Source organism: Octopus sinensis, linkage group LG24 (genome assembly GCF_006345805.1).
Source record: "Octopus sinensis linkage group LG24, ASM634580v1, whole genome shotgun sequence".
In the NCBI taxonomy this organism is placed as follows: domain Eukaryota; kingdom Metazoa; phylum Mollusca; class Cephalopoda; order Octopoda; family Octopodidae; genus Octopus; species Octopus sinensis.
Window position 1 is genome coordinate 6,464,652 of NC_043020.1, and position 12,715 is coordinate 6,477,366.

Consider the following 12,715-nt stretch of genomic DNA (forward strand, 5'->3'; position numbering starts at 1 on the left):
ACACATATATATATATATATATATATACGACAGGCTTCTTTCAGTTTGTCTACCAAATCCACTCACAATGCTTTGGTCGGCCCGAGGCTATAGTAGAAGACACTTGCCCAAGTGTCACGCAGTGGGACTGAACCCGGAACCATGCTACTTACTACACAGTCACTCCTACGCCTAATTATTTAAGTAAATTTAACATTTGTATGATTTAGAAGGTCTTGACCAAGGTAACCATCCCTGTTCGGAAAAAAAAAAATCAGGATTTCGAACCAAATCGATCCGGAAAATCGATGTGGTACCCTTTATATATGAACTCCGTAAGGGAAAGTTGGCCACAACAGAATTTGAACTCAGAGCGTAAAGGCAACTTTTTTTTTTTTTTCAAATAATTTTTTTAGCATCGGAAAAAATTATTTCATGACATTTCTTCCGGATTTTTACGTTCTCAGTTCAAAACCCCCGTCGCAGTCAACCCTACCTTTCATACTTCCATGAACGATTAAATAAAGTACCACCGATCAAATACCGAAATCGATTTCATCGACTAAATCTCACCGCCACCACCCTCCACAAATTTGTGGTCTTCACTTCAGTTTAGAAACCATTAACTACCATTAATGACAATCAATGTCACTAATAATTCCATAAAATTCAGAGTCTATTGACTGTAAAATCAAAGTGTATAACCACAAACGAGACCATGGTAAACTAAATGCATTCATAAAAGAGAAAATAACGTGATATAAGCGGAAAAATCATGGCCTTAATTATCGAGGTCGATATAGTAATAATAGGCACTAATTTTGGCACAAGGTCAGCAATTTTCAGGAGAAAGGGAGTCAGTCAATACAGTCGACCCTAGCACTTGGCCTGTATTTTATTTTATCGATTCCGGAAAAAAGAAAAGTAAAGTTAACCTCAGCAGGATTTGAACTCGGAACATAATGTTCTTTCTGTAATAAGTGTTAATAATTTAGGGCATAGGGCTAGTAAATTTTTATAGGAAAGAAGAGTTAGTTGATATCATTGACTGGTACATTGTTCTGTCGATTTTTAAAAATACTTTGGCGGGATTTGAACTCAGAACACGTCGTTTCAGTAGTAATAATTCTTTCCACAATAGACACAAGGCCTGAAATTTTGGGAGAGTGGGGTAGTCGATAACACTGACCCCCAGTGCGTAACTGGTACTTAGTTTATCGACCCAGAAAGGATGAAAGGCAAAGTTGACTCCTACACCATTTGAACTCAGAACATAAAGACAGACGAAATGTTGCTAAGCATTTTGTTCGGCGTTGTGTCCCATTACGGGTCTTTTATTTACAGCCCAGGAACCCGACCAATGCTTTGTGTGTGAATTTGGTAGGCAGAAACTATGCGGAAGCATGTCGCGCGTGCGTGCGTGTGTGTCCACAACTGCTTGACAATCGGTGTTGGTTTGTTTACGTGCCCCGTAACTTAGCAGTTGGGAAAATAGATCAACAGAATAAGCGCGAGACTTTTAAACCATAAGTACTGGGGGTCGAATAGTTCAACTAAAACCTTTCAACGTGGTGCCCCAGTATGGCCGCAGGACTGACATAAAAAGATAACAGGTATCAAAGACTACATTAACCAATATGGCCTTGCCTCTGTTTTAAAGACGGTAAGGTGCGTTTTCAAAAGGTTTAGGCTGCTATTTCTAGCAACCGTATCGAGGAGCCTGGCTCGTCTATGTGGAGTATCTATGATTGGTGTTTGCTATCAATGAATGAGGACGATGAATGACTTATAAGAGAAGCTACTGCTGTGAATAGTAGATGAGTTACTAAAGCATGAGAATGTGATTATAAACGGGGGCTGCAGCAGGAAGAAGAATCGAATAAAGGGAAGGGATTGGCATGGGAGAGGAAACAGGGGGTGAGTGACTATAAGCGTAGTTACTCTAATAGAACATATATTTTTTATTGTAAGTCGTAAACATTAACTGTTAAAATTAAACAAAAAATGTAACTAAACGGAGGGAGTGACTTATAAACAACATATATATATGTGATGTTCCAAGATTAACTAAAGGAAAACAATAAACAAATATTTGAGTAGGCAGGCAGATAAACAGACACCTACATATATATACACCCAGGCATATATATATATATATATATATATATATATAATATATATATATATATATATACTAGCAGTATCGCCCGGCGTTGCTCGGGTTTGTTTTCTTTTCGACCCTTTAGAATTGGAATTTTTGAAAAGTAAAAATTTTGCATTATGTAGCTTGTTATTCTCTTTAAGTGAACATTTTTCTGTTTGAAACACAGCAGTCGAAAAATCGTAAAAAGATAGGGATTTTCATAGAAAAAAAGCACCTTTTTGATGTTAATAATTTTTGGTGTTAACATGGTCCGATTTGAATTTTTTCTTCTACGGAAGGAAGAGCAAGCCTTCTTCTATCATACTCTCAATTTTGGTCAACTTGCGCCGCAGGGTCTCGGAGGAGATAGCGTTTAGTTGAAGGCTACCAAACCTGCCATACACACACAGACAACTTCAGCTTTATATATATAAATATATATATATATATGTACATACACACATACATAGACAAACTGTTAGTGGAGTGAGAATATGGAGCATTCACGACCAATGCCAGGAGAGAGATGCTGCTGCCAACTCGATGATAGAACAACGACTTTCGAAAGAAGTGAGGGTTTATGTAGGACAAACAAGAACCCGTGAACTGCATCATCCTCTGGTGTGTGTGTGTGTTTAAAAGCGACGTGAACGAAATGAAAGCGGGTGTGAGTAGCTCCCATTTTTGCTTCCATCCAGGAATTATCTCAATGTTTGTTGCTACTACAACAATGCCCTTCACTTCTCAATGCCTTGGATCTTTTTTTTACAAACGAAAATGGGGGTGTTGTGGCGTTCATGCCAATTCCTTAAAACGATATAGTTGTTATTAAACTACAACTCAAGTTCTCTTCTGAATGTTCCATCTACCTTCTCCAAAAAAAATGTTTGGATCTGTCTCGCTTACAAATAATTACTAAGATCATCATCATCATTATTATTGAGTGAGAGAGCAGCGTATGCCATCAAAGTGACACTGGGGTAAAATATACGAAGCCCAATATACCCATCATGACTACCCGTCTGATAAGGGTACACCAGGCACATGCATCACAACCATATGTGCGCGACATGGTGATCTCATATCAAGATAAACAGCACATGACCTTGCAGGTGGGGCCCAGTTAGAATTTTCTTCAGGTTGAGTAGCCCATTCCGCTCAAAAGGTCCCTGAATAAGGGTTGTTTAAGGATTATTATTATTATTATTATAAAGCGTGTTTACACGGACTTTTTTTCTTTCGAAAAACGGACAAAACCTTTTGTAACCTTTCGTCCTGTTTTGTCCCTTTATATTTTCCAATCATGTTTGTCAGCCCTTGTGGCCAATAAAAAGAATTAATTATTATTATTATCATTATTAGCGCTGGCAGAATTTTTCGGAGGCCGGGCGAAATGTTTAGCAGTAATTCGCCCGTCTTTACCTTCTAAGTTCAAATTCCGCCGGGGTCGACTTTGCCTTTCATCCTTTCGGGGCCGACAAAAATAAACACCAGTTCAACACTGGAGCCGATTACACTGACTTACACCCACTCCCCCAAAACTGCTAGCACTGTGCCAAAATTTGGAACCCATTATTGCTACTTAGATATTTCCTTCTGAGGCACGAGTTATCGATCCCTTTAGATTTATGATAAAAAAAGAATTAGGAGTGTTTTGATAGTCTATTTTCCTATACACACCCACGTTTCTTATGACTTAAGCATTGAGTCATATGTTTTATACACACACAAACGTGTGTGTGTGTCACATTCTCTCACCATTCCCCCCCCCTTCTATCGAAGAGCCTAGGCTCAGAAAGTCAAAAACTTTTCCATTATACCCGAGCGTCAAACTTATACACCTGCTTGTCGTTCCCACACTTATCTTCGTCTTTTGCTTTCTGTAAATTGAACTATATATATATATATATATATATATATATATCACCCTTCGTTACATTTTAGTGACGGTGAATTATTTCCTATATTTCCCCTTCCATATTTTTAAGAGGTCTTGGGCCAACAGGTTTTTTGGGATCTGACGACACGCCATAAAGCTAAACCCTTCATGGACGGGAAACCTAAGGTAATCCCCAAAACCGGTCCTCCCCATTTTTAATATATATAAGTAGTATAAAAGATGGCTTCAGAGAATTATGCCGTTATACGAAACGGCTGTAATCATATAGAAAAATATTTCTAATTACACTTCTCACGCCTTTATATATATGCATGCATATATTATATATATATATATATATATGTATGTATGTATGTATGTATGTATATATATATATATATATATATAGATATATATATTATATATATATATATATATATATATATATATATATACAAAATATGGGGTTTTACTTCACATGTGATCTAAACGACTAGGTGCGCTGGTAAGTGTTGTAACGGATTACAGGGCTCCAAGGTTATAGCCGAGGCGGAAGTTATGGAACCATTGTAGGTGTCCTCTTTAACAATTATATATATATTATATATATATATATATATATATAATATATATATATATATATATGGCAATGTATATAGGCGCAAACGTCACTGTGTGACACCTTGGGCAAGTGTCTTCTGCTATGGCCTCGAGCCGACCAAAGCCCTGTGAGTAGATTGGGTAGATGGAAACTGAAAGAACTGCACAGCTTATATAAATGTGTTTGTCTCCCACTGCCGCTTGACAACCAGTGTTGGTATGTTTGCATCCCCGTAACTTAGCGGTTCGGCAAAATAAGTCCGATAGAATACGTACCGGGATTTAAAAACAAAATAAGGACTGGGATCGATTTGTTCGAGTAAAATACTTCAAAGCGGTGCTCCAGCATGGCCACAGTGTAATGACTGAAACAAGTAAAAAAATAAAAGACGTCCACACACCATTGGCACTTGGAGCCAACGAGCTCCAAGTAGTCGCCCGAACTTTTAGAAACAGCAGCCAAATTTCCCCTCAAACGACATCTGTATTGTTCTGTTCAAAAAAAAAAAAGAGGACGTTGGACAATGTAGTCCTTCGTGTACTTATCATCATCCATGGCCCACACTGTGCCAGATCCACAGCAACCAACTTCTTGCAAAGCAACCTACTTGTTGCATGTCTGAGTCGACAAATGAAAGGATCTGTCGACCCAGCATCATGTTACACTGTCCTTTATCTCCTTCCATTGCGCCTTCAACTACAGCGGTTCTGAGATACATCCAGCTCTTGAAATGCGTCCAAAAACAGCGAGGTTTCCTTTAAATAACAATTTCCAGAAGTATTGGCTTTGTATCAAATCTTGAACGAAATTATTGGATCTCATTTCATTATGGCTCCCCAAAGATCCGTCTGTCCAGCCATATCTCAAATGTTAACTTCTTGTCATCAGCAGATTTCGGGGCTCTATATTTCGTAGCCACATAGGGCTACAGACCGGTTGATACTTTTGCGAGACTGTATCTTACTTTTAATGTCAACGGATCATCTTTCCAGATGTCCCCAGAGGTTTGTCGTGTTTGGTGCATCGTACCTTAGCTAGCTTTCACTATATTTCTTTGCTGCAATTACCTGTGTCATTTAGTTCTGCATCAAGGTATGCATGTAAAGGAAAACACTGGGTCGATATTGACGTTTCCGATGTCGAGATGACAGTATCAATTGCACCATGACTTTGTTTTTGCATTCATCTGCAATCTAGATTCAGCAGAGACCACTGCGACCTGCTTGTTGGCCTTCTGGTGTGGCTAACAAAGCTGTTGCCACCTGCGTCCTCCTGATTTAAAATCCGTGTTGTCTGGGGTTGCTGATGTCATGACCACCTCACTGGGGATGTTTAAAAAGGTATTAAAAACTAAAAGGATGCTTCTTTAGTGGGCTCCGTCGGGAAATGATTCGGTCTCACCAGATGCGACTGGAGAATTTTTGATGGACTGCGTAGTTTTGCAGTGTATCTAAAAGAACCATTATGAAGCCACGCCCTATTGAATTAACTGCTGCCCCCAGTTTTGGTGTAATGAAACCAAACATTGCCAAAATACCTATCATTTCTCCACCACCACCATCATTATTAAGATCTGCTCCCTGGTACCTCGGGTTCTCCTGGAGCCGCTCTCTTTTTACCTTTTGCTGGTTTCAGTCATTAGACTGCGGCCATGCTGGAGGACCGTCTTGAAGTTTTAGTCTACTGTATCGACCCCAGTATTTATTTTGCTTTTAAAACCGGTACTTATTCTATCGATCTCTTTTGTTGAACCGCTAAGTTACGGGGACGTAAACACACCAACACCGGTTGTCAAGTGGTGGTGGGGACACACACACACACATATATATATATACACACACACAAATATATACACACACATATATATACACACATATATATACACACACATATATATACACACACACATATATACACACACACATATATACACACACATATATGTATATATATATATACACACACACACACGATGGGCTTCTTTCGGCTTCCGTCTACCAAATCCACTCCCAAGGCTTTGGTCAGCCCGAGGCTATAGTAGAAGACACTGGTCCAAGGTACCATGGAGTGGGGCCTGATCCCAGTACTATGTGGTTGGGAAGCAAATTTCTTACCATACATTATTAACGCCTGCGCCTAATTCGAAAACATTCTCTCTATCTACGTAGTTGTTCAGTCTTTGGAGATAATTATAATTAAAACCTTCTTTAATGACGGGAGATATCAATATAATTGTTCTGTAAATAGTGAATTACAAGAGACCCCTTGTCTCGGGAACTAAAACGTAGGCACGTTTGCACCTGTCTTCGATATTACGCAGACGATGCAGTGCACACGCACCGTGTCTGAAAAATAAAACGAGATGGTCGTGGCTGGAAAGCTTTCGGTCACAGGTTTGCTCGATTACGGCTGACCTCAGATAACATACAACATTATTGGTACCATTAAGCCCGCCTCCATATAAGATGAAATGATGTTGATATTTGGGTGAGGTCTCGAACCGAAAACAGCTGAAAAACAGATCCATCTGAAGACACTGCGAATCAGCGGTTTTCAAACTTTTTAATCATCGCGAACCCTTTTTTAGCAAACGAGTTATCATAAATAATGAATCTTTATTCTTATAATTACTGTTATATTTTCAATAAACCTCACTAAGCATTTCATATTTGGGGGAAATATCCCTCACCATTTAGTTTATCGCAAATGTTACATCGACAGCCCTTATAGCTGCATTTTAAATATTTATAAACATTTCACATGTTAGCAAATATTTCAAAAGAAAAAGAATGTTTTCTTCCCAACTCTGGAAGTTAGAAAGTGAAGCTGTAAAATAACGAAATTCATTTAAGTCCAGTATTTTAAAATCGTCACCGCTCATCTTCAATGAATGAATGAACCATAAATGATGATTCGTGGTATTTTAATACAGACGAAAAGGTCACGTTCTTTTTTTTTAAGGGAGGGATCGCTCAATTATATCGATCCCCTGATAATTGAATTATTCTGTCTATCGTGTTAACATCGGAAAGTTGAAAGGGATTTTGAAGTCAGAGCATAACAGAGGCGTACGTGATTAAATACCGCAAGGCATTTTGTCCGACGTTTCCACCATGCACGAACCACGATGAAGATTTATTATCTTCAGAGCTCTTATATATAGATATTCGTTCTGGAATTTATAAAGACAATGAATTAAATAAGAACGTGTGGCATTCATGGCATTCCCACTTAAAATTAAGCAAGAGAAATGAAGTGAAACTGGGTTGTTTAGTTCTAATTGGGTAGTGGCCTCCGGGCTCGACAGGTTTACATTCCGTCAACATTTTTGTTATATAGGGCAACAGAGCATTTGTTGGGGATTATTATAACAGTAGTAAACACACAGCGATCTTGTGATATTTATGTCTTGCAGTAGAACGTGTGGTGACGGTATTTACAGGGTAAATAAACCCGGGGAATGTTTGGCTAAATTGCAATTGAGAGAATGAATAGAAAATACGGGAGAGAGATGAGAAAGAGAGAGGAACGGAAAAAAAAGGCGAAGGAAAAAAAGAAAAAATATACAGAAATGCATAAGAGAGGGAGCAAATGAATGTTACATATGGGACAATAGATAAACCAGGGACTTTGTAAATAAATACACTTTAAGGAAGAATAATGAAGTAAGGGATATGTTGTGAGAGGAATACTGACCTTGGGTAAATTTTAGACGACAGCCAACATTGCTGGTTCCAATCAAAGCGGAGTAATACAAGATTAGCGGCCTATCACTACTTAACAACAACGTTTATAGCTTGGAACTATTTCGCCCTTCACTTCATCACTCAAGTCCATCTCTATTTGAGTCAAAGACTTTGTTGGAAAATTAAGAAAAAATAATATTAATTATAGATCAAAATTATCATTTTTTTCTTCTATTTTATTTCTAGTTAATTGACTTTTTTAATGGTCTTGTTTTGTTTTGTTTTTATTAAATTCGTTTGCGTTAAATTACCTATTGTTTTATATAATTTAGTTTTGTTATTTTAATATCATTTACTGCTTAGCAGCTGACTGGTTTTCTAATAAATACTTCCGAATTTCTAGGTATATTTTTTTGTAATCTATTCTATGTACAACCCAGGTCTTTATTTGATCCAAAGAAACTAAAACAAAAACTGCTACAGGTGAAAAAAATATACTTCAGAAATAAATAAATGCAGAACTATTTTTCTTCAGAGAAATGAGGCTGGGAGATTTAATTAATAGTTTTAATCACGCACTTAAGTGAAAGTATGGCGGAGCGCAACTTTCCTATCGTCCGCTTTATTTTCTCTTAATTAAATTTAATTCCAACCACAAAATGTTCCGATTTTATATAATACTTTATACCAACACTACATTCATACACCATTTCTATATTGTTTCCAGGATACCATATTCTACGTTCTAACTATTTTAATTGATATCTTGCATTTTTATACCTGTAACATAGTCTCACCTTAACAGGTGTTTATTTAATTTTAAAATATTATTACCTGTTTTTAAAAACACCTTTATCTACTCGAGATATAGGACGTTATATATATATATAGTATACCGTTTGCATATTCAAAATAATATTTTAAAATTTTCTAGATTTATTATTATCATTATTTATTATTATTTCCAAATCTATTTTGAATATTTTTCATCCTAACAAGGTTTATTAATTTTTTAATTTCAAATTTACATCGAAAATTATTTTTAAAATTACAACAGGAAGCCAACACAAAATTCAAACGAACCATTTTCTTACAATTTATTATATATAATTCCATTTCGGTTATATATATATATATATATATATATATATATATATATATATATATATATATAATATATATATATATAATTAATTAGGGTAGAAATTGATATTTATCATTAAGACCAGTGGTCTAGCATATTAAAAAAGAATCCGAAGATTAAAATATTTATATATACCAATTAAGGACTGAACACGAAAAGTGGACAGTCAACATGCTAGATATAGACGTCAAGTCGCCATTCTCCACCTGAGAACATAATCTTTTGTGGAGAATGGCGATTTGACGTCTATATCTAGCATGTTGACTGTCCACTTTTCGTGTTCAGTCCTTAATTGGTATATATATATATATATAATATATATATATATATGTGTGTGTGTGTGTGTGTTTACATTATCAGAGTTTCTAAGATTAATATCTTAATGCTGTTCTAATGATTTCTCGTGAGAATCGTAGGAATTTATACCCTCACATACACACACATACTTTGTATAACTGCAGGGCAGTCCTAATCGAGAAAAACCTACGATCAAAGACATTTCACTTAAAATATCGCGTCGCGTCTTTCTTTTTAAGGCATAACGTACTCTAGACTACATTAACAAACGGGGCCGCTTTCAAAGCCGGTAGGGTGCAGTTTGGAGGAGCGGGGACGGGGGTTATTTAGCTGCTAATTCCTAAGTTAAGCGATCGTTTTGAAGGTGCCCTCACACATTTGCGCCTAAGTGTGAGAGGTAGACTTAAAGTATTTCTAAAACTAGGAATGTTTGCTAGGAATGTAAGTGACAAACGAAATCGGTAAATAAGTACGGAAGAAAATATACAGGCGCAGGAGTGGCTGTGTGGTAAGTAGCTTGCTAACCAACCACATGTTTCCGGGTTCAGTCCCACTGCGTGGCATCTTGGGCAAGTGTCTTCTACTATAGCCTCGGGCCGACCAATGCCTTGTGAGTGGATTTGGTAGACGGAAACTGAAAGAAGCCTGTCGTATATATGTATATATATATGTGTGTGTTTGTGTGTCTGTCCCCCTAGCATTGCTTGACAACCGATGCTGGTGTGTTTACGTCCCCGTCACTTAGCGGTTCGGCAAAAGAGACCGATAGAATAAGTACTGGGCTTACAAAAGAATAAGTCCCGGGGTCGAGTTGCTCGACTAAAGGCGGTGCTCCAGCATGGCCGCAGTCAAAATGACTGAAACAAGTAAAGGAGAGAAAGAGAAAGAGAGAGATACATGTGTGGTGGGGGTGAAGGTGCGTGGCTTAGTGGTTAGGGTATTCGGCTCACGATCATGAGTTCGATTCTGGGCGGCGCGTCGTGTCCTTGAGTAAGATGCTTCATTTCGCTTTTCCTCACTTCATTCAGCCTACAAAATTGAATAACCTATACCGAAGGATCGCCGAATAGTACCTGTAATTCAAAAGGGCCAGCCCTGTCACATTCTGTGTCATGCTGAATCTCCCAGAGAACTACGTGAAGGATATGCATACCTGTGGAGTACTCAGCCACTTGCATGTTAATTTCACGAGCAGGCTATTCCATTGATTGGATCAATTCGGACACTCATCCTCGGAGACGACTGAATACCCTTTCATCCGTCTTAACATTCTGAGTTCAAATTCCGCCAGGGTCAACATTCATCCTTTCAGAGTCAATAGAATAAGTACCAGTTGAGTACTGGGGTCAATGTAATCAACTAGCTGCCTCCCCCAAATTTCAGGCCTTGTGCCTATAGTAGAAAGTATTATTATTATTATTATTATACATGTGTGTGTATGCATGTGTAACTGTATCCGGTAGTGCGACTCTGGTTCGGGAGTTCTAAGGTTTTGAATAGTGTGGACCACTCTGACCCAGTGTAATAGCACCTATCAGGGTCCCAAGTATGGGTCAATTAACATATCACGGAATTGCTTCTTGCCTGACACACCAATGGGCACAGGGCAGATAAGGTCCTTCAGTGCTTTAGCTGCTCATCTAAGAGAACTCCTGCATCCTGGGAATTACCGGACTTGTGGTTCTTGTTGCACCAGACCAATACAAGTTTGAGGGACGGAAGAGTGAGACTGGCTCTACCTAAACCATGGCTATAATTATAATGAGCACTCAGAGAGCGCAAACCTCCGACAAGGTAACACCAACATCTTCTCAGCGATTAACCAGAGATGGTTTTTTTAAATGAGAATATCTGAAATAAACTTGACTGCTCTCAAGAACAAGAATGCTAAAAATGAACCCAACTGCTCTAAAAAATTAAGTAAAAAAACAGGAAAGATAATCCAGAATCCTTGTCCAGGACTGGATAAATCCCAAAATCTAAACATTTAGTGCCAGTCACAAGACCAAACATCCCTGAAAGTTTCATCTGAACCCATCCAGCAGTTCTTGAGATATCTTGTCCACAAACAAACATGACTGAAAACAATACCTCCGCCTTAGCGAAGGCAGAGATAATAAAACCCTGCTGCCTTGTAGGGTAATTTATCAAGCATTTAAAAAAAGCTAAGGGAGTAAACCCCTACAGAAAATCCAAGGGGAGGCACCCTAAGGCAGATATGTATAATTATACTTAACCGATAACTAACATCTTCTGCAGCTCCATGGATGCTATAAAACGAATGGATTTGTCTTTCCTTTGTCATGTATCCATGAGTGGAGTGGAGGTAAGTGTACTTGAAGCCAAGCACTTGCTTCTAGAAACAGCCCAGGCTCAACAGAGGTGGTTAAATTATTGTCTCTGCAAAGGCTGAAGACGCTCGACCTTTATTCTCTAGAAAAACGCTGCCGCCGTGGTGATCTCATTCTTGCTCACAACATCATAAGCGGAAAGTGTAATCTCTCGAAAGAGCTGTTCTTCACTCCTGCTCCAGAGCGTCGGCTGCGGGGTCACTCCGAAAAGCTCTATCTGCGACGATTTCATCTCAATCAAAGGAGAGGGGCTTTCTCTGTCCGGGTTGCGGTCCGTGGAATAAGCTGCCGGACGAGATAGTGAAGTTGCCGATGACCGCTCGGTTTAAAGTCTCTCTTGACTGGAAATAGCCTGAACTCTTTGCATGAACACCACCCTGTACATAACTCCATATCCCCCTACATGGCCTTGCTTTTTGCTTTTTGAGCCAAAAAAATTAACTTAACTTAACCATCAATCAACACTAAGAAAGACTGACCATATACATTGTGTGTGTGTCCCCAGTTGACCTTATATGGTGCAGTATTTTCCTTCAACTCCCATTATGACATTACATGACTAATGATTGGTGAGTCTATGCTTGAAAGGGCCCCCTATTATGTTAATATATCTCTTTACTTGTGTTGCCCGACTA

General features: G+C 38.3%; 1 protein-coding gene across 2 annotated transcripts in view; it reads right to left on the minus strand.

Annotated features, from left to right (window-relative positions):
* The window catches only part of LOC115224027, a 131,557-nt gene extending 123,112 nt beyond the window's left edge, over positions 1 to 8,445 (minus strand). Inside the window, exon 1 of one of the 2 annotated variants that reach the window (XM_029794824.2) lies at positions 8,299 to 8,445. The gene's annotated coding sequence lies outside the window, so the exon portion shown is untranslated. The remainder of the gene's footprint in view (positions 1 to 8,298) is intronic. The other variant, XM_029794823.2, reaches the window with a different exon arrangement.
* Between the last annotated feature and the right edge of the window lie 4,270 nt (positions 8,446 to 12,715).